The 12,146-nt window shown below is 44.3% G+C and overlaps 1 pseudogene; it reads right to left on the bottom strand.

Moving 5' to 3' along the window:
- Positions 1 to 785: 785 nt before the first annotated feature.
- LOC134737327 (lymphocyte-specific protein 1-like) overlaps positions 786 to 12,146 on the bottom strand; it is a 58,805-nt pseudogene continuing 47,444 nt past the window's right edge.

The raw sequence follows: 12,146 nt of genomic DNA, 5'->3' as shown, positions 1-12,146 counted from the left end.
TCATTTTTCCATACAAAGTCCCTCTCTCATTTTTCTTTCATTCCCACCCCCCATTTCTATTCCCCGTCTTCCCATGTGTAACCTTCCTAATATGTTTGATATGCATCTTTTTGTTTGTATTTTTAGAAAATGTTAAAAAATTTTTTTGAAAATGTCTTCTTTTGAGAAGTGTCTGTTCATATCCTTTGCCCACTTTTTGATGGGGTTGTTTTCTTCTTGTAAATTTGTTTAAGTTCTTTGTAGATTCTGGATATTAGCCCTTTGTCAGATGGATAGATTTTAAAAATTTTCTCCCATTCTGTAGGTTGCCTGTTCACTTTGATGATAGTTTCTTCTACTGTGCAGAAGCTCTTTAGTTTAATTAGGTCCCATTTGTCAATTTTGGCTTTTGTTGCCATTGCTTTCGGTGTTTTAGACATGAAGTCTTTGCCTGTGCCTATGTCCTGAATTGTATTGCCTAGGTTTTCTTCTAGGATTTTTATGGTTTTTAGGTCTTACATTTAAGTCTTTAATCTATCTTGAGATAATTTTTGTATAAGGTGTAAGGAAGGGGTTTAGTTTCATTTTTCTGCATATGGCTAGCCAGTTTTCCAAACACCACTTATTAAATAGGAAATCTTTTTCCCATTGCTTTTGTCAGGTTTGTCAAAGATCAGATGATTGTAGGTGTGTAGTGTTACTTCTGAGGTCTCTGTTCTGTTCCATTGGTCTATATATCTGTTTTGGTACCAGTACTATGCTGTTTTGGTTACTGTAACCTTGTAGTATAGTTTGAAGTCAGGTAGTGTGATGCCTCCAGCTTTGTTCTTTTAATATATGTGCTTAATTTACATTTAATGAAATTATTCACACGGTTGCAATTATTCACATGGCATGAAGTCAGGCAGTCGGCGGGTCTGTGGCTCCACCCCAGGAAACCACACCTCAGCCCCATGCATGTGGCTGCAGAGTGCCCAGTGCCAAGGTCCATGCTCCAGGCAAGGGTCGAGTAGGAGTGGATTTTTAAGCCAGGTTGACAGTACACTCAGTGACCCGGAGACCATCCCAGGGGAGCCCTGCTAGCCCACTCTTGCACCTATAGTGCGGCTGCCACCTGCATGTCTCCCTCGGGCTGCAGTGGCCAGGCAACCCCCATCTGCCCACTCCTTTCCCCAACCGGGACCCTAACCGCAGACTCTGGCGCCAGACACTGCCATCACTGTCAACCAGGCCCTGCAAAGGCAGGAAAGCTGAACTGGCTGCTGAGCCCCTTCTGGTTGGCCACGCAGTACCCACGCCTGTAGCCCCTGGACTCCTAGTGTGGGCTAAGATGGAGTGGACCCTCTGGCTTGGTCACGGTGCAATGGGCCACCTGGAAACCATCCAAAAGAGAAGACCTACCAGCCCGTGCCCTAGGTGCAGCTGTCGCCTGCACATCAGGCACCAGCAGCAATGGCCAGACCATCCCTGATTCTCCATGCCCTCCCCATCCTCGCCCCAACAGCAAGGACTCCCTGACAGGACGCTGCAGCAGTGGCTGTCGGGAAGTTGGCTGGGCAGGTGCATAAGGATAAAGACAGATTCTCAGCCCCATCCCGATGGCCACGACATGCTCATCCCCTGGTGGCTCCTTAGCCCTATCCTAGTGGCCACGGAGTGGCATGCAGGCAGCAGCCTTGGGAACCCCGATTGCCCCTCCTCACACGTGCCCATCACACGACTTGGGCGACGGGGAAGTGAAGTCAGGCTCTGGCCCCAGCGGAGCCACGAGGCCGAGAACCGGCGCTCAGCCTCATCCCCGTGGCTGCAGAGTGCCAACCGCCAGGTCCTGCGCCCTGGGCGTGGGTCAGGAGCAGCTGGCAAGGGCAGCGCAGCCCGTGGGGCCCTTGGACGTCGCCGGCCGCAGCTCCGGGAAGCCACGTCAGCCCATGGGCGCTGCAGCTGCAGCCGCCACCAGCACATGGAGCAGGGGTCGCCGAGGATTGGGAATCCCCGACCAGGCGGGCGCCTCCAACCGCTCGGACCCCGGCAGGTCAGGCAGTCTGCGGCAGGAGCGCCGGGCACGGGCTTCGGCCCGGGTTGCAGGAGACGCGCACCCTCTGGCCGGATGGGCGGCGCACTCAGGGCCCAGGAGGCCATCCCAGGGGAGCCCCGCCAGCCCCCGCCAGAGGACGAGCTGCAGCTTCCACCTGCAAGTGGTGCACTGGCTGCAGCGGTGGCAACCCCGGATCCCGTCCTCCTGCCTCGCGCCCATCAGCGCGGACCCTGGGGGCGACGCAGTGGCGAAGTCGCGCTGTGGGCCCAGCGGCGGCACCAGGTGGAGAAGCACCACTCAGCCCCATCCCTGGGCTGCAGAGGGCCCCACGCGGGGGGCTCCGAGCATCTGGAGCCGGTGGAAGAGAAGAGCGTGCGGGCGACAGTCAAAGAGGCCCTGGGGCAGGGTGCGCCTCGCTCTCCAGGGAGACCCGCCAGCCGGCAGCACCTGAGCAGCAACCGCCGCCTGAACTGGGCGCCGCGAGAGAGCTGCTAGGGCGGTTTCTCCACCTCAGGCCTGCCGGGCGGGGCCGGCTAAGGTGCGCGTGCTCGCTGGTCCTAATGGTTCTGTTGGGCGTTTCTGCTGAGATGCGGAAGGCGAGGAGAGTCTGTGCGAAGGTCCATAGACAGACTGCATGGCTTGTTGTTTCGGAGGCGGCGATTCCTGAAGGCTAGCTGAAATACGGCTGGAGCGTTCCCAGGCTACAATTTGCAGCCGACGATTATGGAAGACTATGAGCCAGAATGGTGGCCCACCCTCAGGGAGCACTTGTGCTTGAATGGCTTCTCACTTCCCCAATACCACATTCAATCGTCTCATCTGAGGAGGATCCACAGAGCTGTCTTCTATGGTAATCTGGAGAAACTGAACTACCTTCTGTTCACCTATCATGACGCCAGTAAGAGAGACAACAAGGGAAGGCCATAGATAAGCTGATTTTACTCAACAGTTACTTCCTCATTCATTGATAAAATGACACCTTTACTCGGAAGAGTAGATTATGAGTCCTTTGAAGTTTTTGAAAATATCTCTTGGATAGCTCATTATGAAACCATTTTTTGTTTAAAAAAGATTAACATTCTAAGAACACATCTATTTTAAAAAGGAAGATGTGTAAGTCATTATTTAAGGTCAAAGTGTGGGCATTAGTAAAAATGCACTTATTAAATATCAGAAAATATCTCGTTTTCTTGTAACTATCTAGATTAAAAAATACATATGCAAAGACATTTTAAGATTCTCTTTCCGTGGTCAAAAGTAATAGCTGCTATACATCTACTTTGGAAACCTTGGGTTTAAACAACTTATAATCAACCTCCAAAAAACCAGGTAGTAAATTTCATTTTACTGAGGCACAAATCTGAATATGAGTTTCAAAGGTAGTATTCAAGAACCAGGCAATGAGCTGGTGAGTCTAGTCTACCTCTTGATATCAGAACCTCAACCCATCTTTGTTTACTCTTTATTGTCTCAAATACATTATTATTTTATGGAAGAAAGTTGACCGGGCGTGGTGGCTCACACCTGTAATCCCAGCACTCTGGGAGGCCAAGGTGGAGAGATCACTCAAAGTCAGGAGTTCGAGACCAGCCTGGCCAACATGGCAAAACCCCATCTCTACAAAAATACAAAAAAAATTAGGCGTAGAGGCACACACCTGTATTCCCAGCTACCCAGGAGGCTGAGGCAAGAGAATCACTTGAGCCCAGGAGGCAGCAGTTGCTGTAAGCCAAGATTGTGCCACTGGACTCCAGCCTGGGTGACAGAGTGAGACTCCATCTCAAATAAATGAATGAATAAATGAATGAATGAACTATATGTTAGGCAATATTTGCAAATTTGGAGAATTCAAAAAGTTCTCCAATTATTTAAAAGTTTTAAAACATAACAAAATTGCATGTAGACACCAATTGCACTTTTTTTTTTTTTTTGAGATGAAGTTTCACTCTTGTTGCCCAGGCTGGAGTGCAATGGCGCGATCTTGGCTCACTGCAAACTCCACCTCCCGTGTTCAAGCAATTCTCCTGCCTCAGCCTCCCAAGTAGCTGGGATTACAGGTATGTGCTACCACACCCAGCTAATTTTGTATTTTTAGTAGAGATGGGGTTTCACCATGTCGGTGAGGCTGGTCTCAAACTCCTGACTTCAAGTGATCCATCCATCTTGACCTCCCAAAGTGCTGGGATTACAGGCGTGAGCTACTGCACCTGGCCAACTGCACATATATTAAAATGTTATATATTCATACATAAAATATACAATGAAAAGAATAATTTTAAAGTTATAAAATTCTTTTAACTATATAAGTTCTACCACACAGAAAAGGTATTTCATATGAAAAAGGAACAGTAATTCAATTAAGCTTTTTCACAGCATCCGTATAAGAGAGAAAATATTCATCTGACTTGAAAATACACAGTAAAAATAACTTCATAAAACTGTTTCTTGTCTTCAGCCATTTATAAGTTTGACCATGGGACACTTACTGTCTGAGTAGTTGTCGAACTTGTTTCCACATTAACTGGCTGTTTTGTTGTGGCTGCACTTCTGTTTCATTACCTTCATCTAGAAAACATTAAATCATAATAAAACTGACTTGTTTTACGTATTAGAGGGCGTCTTAATTCATTAATGACTTCCATTAAACATTTATAAGATTAAGAATATGTAAAACTGCCAACTGTAAGGTATGTGTTAGGATAATGCAAGTTCTGTTTTTTAACTGTAATTTCTATAACATAACTCTAATATAAATTATTGCTACTGGATTTCCCTAAGAGTAGCAGAACTAAAATAAATACATTTTCCCTATCTTTAACTAGACTGAGAATTTTTCTCCAGAACAAAGACTTATCCAATCAAGTCACACAATGAGAGCCAAATAAAAGTATTATAAAGTAGCACATCAGAACTAGAACAAGTCAATAATAATAATAATTGAACATTTAAAAATAACTAAGGGTATAACTGGATTATTTGTAACACAAAGGATAAATGCTTGAGGGGATGGATACCCCATTTTTCATGATGTGACTAGTACACATTGCATGCCTCTATCAAAACATCTCAGGTACCCCATGAATATATACAGCTACTATGTACCCACAGAAATTAAAAATTAAAAATAAATAATAACTGGGCATGGTGGCTCACACCTATAAGCCCAGCAATTTGGGAGGCCAAGGCAGGTGGATCTCTGGAACTCAGGAGTTTGAGACCAGCCTGGGCAACATGGAGTAAACCCTGTCTCTACAAAAGAAATTATCTGGGCATAGTGGCATGCAGCTGTGGTCCCAGTTACTAGGGAGGCTTAGGTGGGAGAATCACCTAAGCCCGGGAAGACGAGGCTGCAGTGAGCTGTGATCGTGCCACTGCACTCCAGCCTGGGCAACAGAGGGAGGCTCTGTCTCAAAAAAATGAATGAATGAATGAATGAATGAATAAATAAATAACAAATAATTTTTTTAAAAAAAGAACTAGAACAAAATACTGAGGAATGATGGTAGAAAAGCCAATTTGGTAAAGAGCAGATATATAACAACCTCAATCCAAACCTGTTTCCTTCATTAGCTATTACATTTAAAAACTTCAGGTAGGCCAGGCGTGGTGGCTCACACCTGTAATCCCAGCACCTTGGGAGGCCAAGGCGGGTGGATCACCTGAGGTCAGGAGTTTGAGACCAGCCTGACCAACATGGCAAAAACCCCATCTCTACTAAAAATACAAAAATTAGTGGTGGAGGGTGCCTGTAATCCCAACTACTTGGGAGGCTGAGGCAGGACAATCCCTTGAACCCAAGAAGCAGAGGTTGCAGTGAGCCGAGATGATTGTGCCATTGCACTCCAGCATGAGAGCAAGACTCCATCTCAAAAAAAAAAAACAACCTCAAGTATTCTTTTAATGACATTCTTTGAATGAAAACCTCCTAAACATTTTAAAGCTTAAATTCATCATTAGGTAAAAGCAGAATCCTTTTTAGAAGGTGGTAAAATAAAAAGAGCTTTCCCTATGGTAAGTCTGGACTGCACAATCTCCAAGCTACACTATGGTTCTACATTAACAGTACAAAAATAGTGCATACGTTCCTCAGCCCTTGATCAAACTCTAAAAAACTGCTGATCTTTATAGGATCTTATTCAAGTGGAGATACAAAAGGGACTGGAAAAATTTATTTGGTGACATTTGAAATTAAGTATTTACGGGCCAGGCACGGTGGCTCACACCTGTAATCCCAGCACTTTGGGAGGCCAAAGTGGGCGGATCACGAGGTCAGGAGACAGACACCAGCCTGGCTAACGCGGTGAAATCCTGTCTCTACTAAAAATACAAAAACTTAGCCAGGCGTGGTGGCACATGCCTGTTTCCCAGCTACTCAGGAGGCTGAGGCAGGAGAATCGCTTGAACCTGGGAGGCAGAGGTTGCAGTGAGCCGAGATGATGCCACTGCACTCCAGCATGGGTGACAAAGCGAGACTCAGTCTCCCCCCCCAAAAAAAAAAGAAATTAAGTATTTACTACATACTGTGTTAAAAAACACATACATTATCTCTTTTATTCCTTACAACCTCAAAGATAGGTACTTAGCCTCATTTTAAAGATAAGAAAGCTGAGTGTTGGAAGGTAATTTTCAGGTTTTTTAGTTAGAAACACAATTGTAAGTGTTGAATTTCTGTTTCAATCCAGAGCCCCAGCATTTTCCTTCACATGCTATCACTACAATAAGAAATTAGAGAAATACAAGAATAAAAATAAGAATTAAATCTTCCGACGGGTGGAGCCAAGATGGCCGAATAGGAACAGCTCCGGTCTCCAGCTCCCAGCCCCAGCGACACAGAAGACGGGTGATTTCTGCATTTCTGCTTGAGGTACCGGTTTCATCTCACTAGGGAGTGCCTAACAGTGGGTTCAGGACAGTCGGTGAAGCGCACTGTGCGCGAGCCGAAGCAGGGCGAGGCATTGCCTCACTCGGGAAGCGCAAGGGGTCAGGGAGCTCCCTTTCCTAGTCAAAGAAAGGGAAAACAGACGGCACCTGGAATATCGGGCCAGTCCCGTCCTAATACTGCGCTTTTCCAACGGGCCTGGAAAACGGCACACTAGGAGATTGTGTCCCGCACCTGGCTCGGAGGGTCCTATGCCCACAGAGTCTTGCTGATTCCTAGCACAGCAGTCTGAGATCAAGCTGCAAGGCGGCAACGAGGCTGGGGGAGGGGCGCCCGCCATTGCCCAGGCTTGCTTAGGTAAACAAAGCAGCCAGGAAGCTCGAACTGGGTGGAGCCCACCACAGCTCAAGGAGGCCCGCCTGCCTCTGTAGGCTCCACCTCTGGGGGCAGGGCACAGACAACCAAAAACTCAGCGAGAACCTCCACAGCCTTAAATGTCCCTGTCTGACTGACAGCTTTGAAGAGAGTAGTGGTTCTCCCAGCACGCAGCTGGAGATCTGAGAACGGACAGACTGCCTCCTAAAGTGGGTCCCTCACCCCTGAGCAGCCTAACTGGGAGGCACCCCCCCAGTGGGACAGACTGACACCTCATTCAACCGGGTACTCCTCTGAGACAAAACTTTCAGAGGAACTATCAGACAGCTGAATTTGTGGTCTCACGAAAATCCGCTGTTCTGCAGCCACCGGTGCTGACACCCAGCCAAACAGGGTCTGGAGTGGACCTCTAGTAAACTCCAACAGACCTGCAGCTGAGGGTCTTGTCTGGTAGAAGGAAAATTAACAAACAGAAAGGACATCCACACCAAAAACCCATCTGTACATCACCATCATCGAAGACAAAAAGTAGACAAAACCACAAAGATGGGGAAAAAACAGACCAAAAAAACTGGAAACTCTAAAAAACAGAGCACCTCTCCTCCTCCAAAGGAACGCAGTTCCTCACCAGCAACGGAACAAAGCTGGATGGAGGATGACTTTGATGAGTTGAGAGAAGAAGGCTTCAGACGATCAAACTACTCTGAGCTACGAGAGGAAATTCAAAACAATAGCAAAGAAGTTAAAAACTTTGAAAAAAAATTAGAAGAATGGATAACTAGAATAACCAATGGAGAGAAGGGCTTCAAGGAGCTGATGGAGCTGAAAGCCAAGTTTCGAGAACTACGCGAAGAATGCAGAAGCCTCAGTAGCAGATGCGATCAACTGGAAGAAAAGGTATCGCTGATAGAAGATGAAATGAATGAAATGAAGAGAGAAGGGAAGTTTAGAGAAAAAAGAATAAAAAGAAATGAACAAAGCCTCCAAGAAATTTGGGACTATGTGAAAAGACCAAACATACGTCTGATTGGTGTACCTGAAAATGATGGGGAGAATGGAACCAAGTTGGAAAACACTCTGCAAGATATTATCCAGGAGAACTTCCCCAATCTAGCAAGGCAGGCCAGCATTCAGATTCAGGAAATACAGAGAACGCCACAAAGATACTCCTCGAGAAGGGCAACTCCAAGACACATAATTGTCAGATTCACCAAAGTGGAAATGAAGGAAAAAATGTTAAGGGCAGCCAGAGAGAAAGGTCGGGTTACCCACAAAGGGAAGCCCATCAGACTAACAGCTGATCTCTCAGCAGAAACTCTACAAGCCAGAAGAGAGTGGGGGCCGATATTCAACATTCTTAAAGAAAAGAATTTTCAACCCAGAATTTCCTATCCCGCCAAACTAAGCTTCATAAGTGAAGGAGAAATAAAATACTTTACAGACAAGCAAACGCTGAGTGATTTTGTCACCACCAGGCCTGCCCTAAAAGAGCTCCTGAAGGAAGCACTAAACATGGAAAGGAACAACCGGTACCAGCCCCTGCAAAAACATGCCAAATTGTAAAGACTATCGAGGCTAGGAAGAAACTATAGCAACTAACGAGCAAAATAACCAACTAACATCATAATGACAGGATCAGATTCACACATAACAATATTCACGTTAAATGTAAATGGGCTAAATGCTCCAATCAAAAGACACAGACTGGCAAACTGGATAAGGAGTCAGGACCCATCAGTGTGCTGTATTCAGGAAACCCATCTCACGTGCAGAGACACACATAGACTCAAAATAAAGGGATGGAGGAAGATCTATCAAGCAACTGGAAAACAAAAAAAGGCAGGGGTTGCAATCCTAGTCTCTGATAAAATAGACTTTAAACCAACAAAGATCAAAAGAGACAAAGAAGGCCATTACATAATGGTAAAGGGATCAATTCAACAAGAAGAGCTAACTATCCTAAATATATATGCACCCAACACAGGAGCACCCAGATTCATAAAGCAAGTCCTCAGTGACCTACAAAGGGACTTAAACTCCCACACAATAATAATGGGAGATTTTAACACCCCACTGTCAGCATTAGACAGATCAACGAGACAGAAAGTTAACAAGGATATCCAGGAATTGAACTCAGCTCTACATAAAGTGGACCTAATAGACATCTACAGAACTCTCCTCCCCAAATCAACAGAATATACATTTTTTTCAGCACCACACCACACCTATTCCAAAATTGACCACATAGTTGGAAGTAAAGCTCTTCTTAGCAAATGTAAAAGAACAGAGATTATAACAAACTGTCTCTCAGACCACAGTGCAATCAAACTAGAACTCAGGATTAAGAAACTCAGTCAAAACCGCTCAACTACATGGAAACTGAACAACCTGCTCCTGAATGACTATTGGGTACATAATGAAATGAAGGCAGAAATAAAGATGTTCTTTGAAACCAACGAGAACAAAGACACAACATACCAGAATCTCTGGGACACGTTCAAAGCAGTGTGTAGAGGGAAATTTATAGCACTAAATGCCCATAAGAGAAAGCAGGAAAGATCCAAAATTGACACCCTAACATCACAATTAAAAGAACTAGAAAAGCAAGAGCAAACACATTCAAAAGCTAGCAGAAGGCTAGAAATAACTAAAATCAGAGCAGAACTGAAGGAAATAGAGACACAAAAAACCCTTCAAAAAATTAATGAATCTAGGAGCTGGTTTTTTGAAAAGATCAACAAAATTGATGGACCGCTAGCAAGACTAATAAAGAAGAAAAGAGAGAAGAATCAAATAGATGCAATAAAAAACGAAAAAGGGGATATCACCACCGATCCCACAGAAATACAATCTACCATCAGAGAATACTACAAACACCTCTATGCAAATAAACTAGAAAATCTGGAAGAAATGGATAAATTCCTCGACAAATACACCCTCCCAAGACTAAACCAGGAAGAAGTTGAATCTCTGAATAGACCAATAACAGGTTCTGAAATTGTGGCAATAATCAATAGATTACCAACCAAAAAGAGTCCAGGACCTGATGGATTCACAGCTGAATTCTACCAGAGGTACAAGGAGGAACTGGTACCATTCCTTCTGAAACTATTCCAATCGATAGAAAAAGAGGGAATCCTCCCTAACACATTTTACGAAGCCAGCATCGTCCTGATACCAAAACCTGGCAGAGACATAACCAAAAAAGAGAATTTCAGACCAATATCCTTGATGAACATTGATGCAAAAATCCTCAATAAAATACTGGCAAACCGAATCCAGCAGCACATCAAAAAGCTTATCCACCATGATCAAGTGGGCTTCATCCCTGGGATGCAAGGCTGGTTCAACATACGCAAATCAATAAATGTAATCCAGCATATAAACAGAACCAAAGACAAAAACCACATGATTATCTCAATAGATGCAGAAAAGGCCTTTGACAAAATTCAACAACCCTTCATGCTAAAAACTCTCAATAAATTAGGTATTGATGGGACGTATCTCAAAATAATAAGAGCTATCTACGACAAACCCACAGCCAATATCATACTGAATGGGCAAAAACTGGAAGCATTCCCTCTGAAAACTGGCACAAGACAGGGATGCCCTCTCTCACCGCTCCTATTCAACATAGTGCTGGAAGTTCTGGCCAGAGCAATAAGGCAGGAGAAGGAAATAAAGGGTATTCAATTAGGAAAAGAGGAAGTCAAATTGTCCCTGTTTGCAGATGACATGATTGTATATCTAGAAAACCCCATTGTCTCAGCCCAAAATCTCCTTAAGCTGATTAGCAACTTCAGCAAAGTCTCAGGATACAAAATTAATGTACAAAAATCACAAGCATTCTTGTACACCAATAACAGACAAACAGAGAGCCAAATCATGAGTGAACTCCCATTCACAATTGCTTCAAAGAGAATAAAATACCTAGGAATCCAACTTACAAGGGATGTGAAGGACCTCTTCAAGGAGAACTACAAACCACTGCTCAATGAAATAAAAGAGGATACAAACAAATGGAAGAACATTCCATGCTCATGGGTTGGAAGAATCAATATCGTGAAAATGGCCATACTGCCCAAGGTAATTTATAGATTCAATGCCATCCCCATCAAGCTACCAATGACTTTCTTCACAGAATTGGAAAAAACTACTTTAAAGTTCATATGGAACCAAAAAAGAGCCCGCATCGCCAAGTCAATCCTAAGCCAAAAGAACAAAGCTGGAGGCATCACGCTACCTGACTTTAAACTATACTACAAGGCCACAGTAACCAAAACAGCATGGTACTGGTACCACAACAGAGACATAGATCAATGGAACAGAACAGAGCCCTCAGAAATGATGCCGCATAGCTACAACTATCTGATCTTTGACAAACCTGACAAAAACAAGAAATGGGGAAAGGATTCCCTATTTAATAAATGGTGCTGGGAAAACTGGCTAGCCATATGTAGAAAGCTGAAACTGGATCCCTTCCTTACACCTTATACAAAAATTAATTCAAGATGGATTAAAGACTTATATGTTAGACCTAAAACCATTAAAATCCTACAAGAAAACCTAGGCAATACCATTCAGGACATAGGCGTGGGCAAGGACTTCATGTCTAAAACACCAAAAGCAATGGCAACAAAAGCCAAAATCGACAAATGGGATCTCATTAAACTAAAGAGCTTCTGCACAGCAAAAGAAACTATCATCAGAGTGAACAGGCAACCTACACAATGGGAGAAAATTTTTGCAACCTACTCATCTGACAAAGGGCTAATATCCAGAATCTACAATGAACTCAAACAAATTTACAAGAAAAAAACAAACAACCCCATCAAAAAGTGGGCAGAGGACATGAACAGACACTTCTCAAAAGAAGAC

Source organism: Symphalangus syndactylus, chromosome 8 (assembly GCF_028878055.3).
Source record: "Symphalangus syndactylus isolate Jambi chromosome 8, NHGRI_mSymSyn1-v2.1_pri, whole genome shotgun sequence".
NCBI lineage: Eukaryota > Metazoa > Chordata > Mammalia > Primates > Hylobatidae > Symphalangus > Symphalangus syndactylus.
Note: the sequence above shows the minus strand (reverse complement) of the source record. Positions and strands in the feature narration are given on the sequence as shown.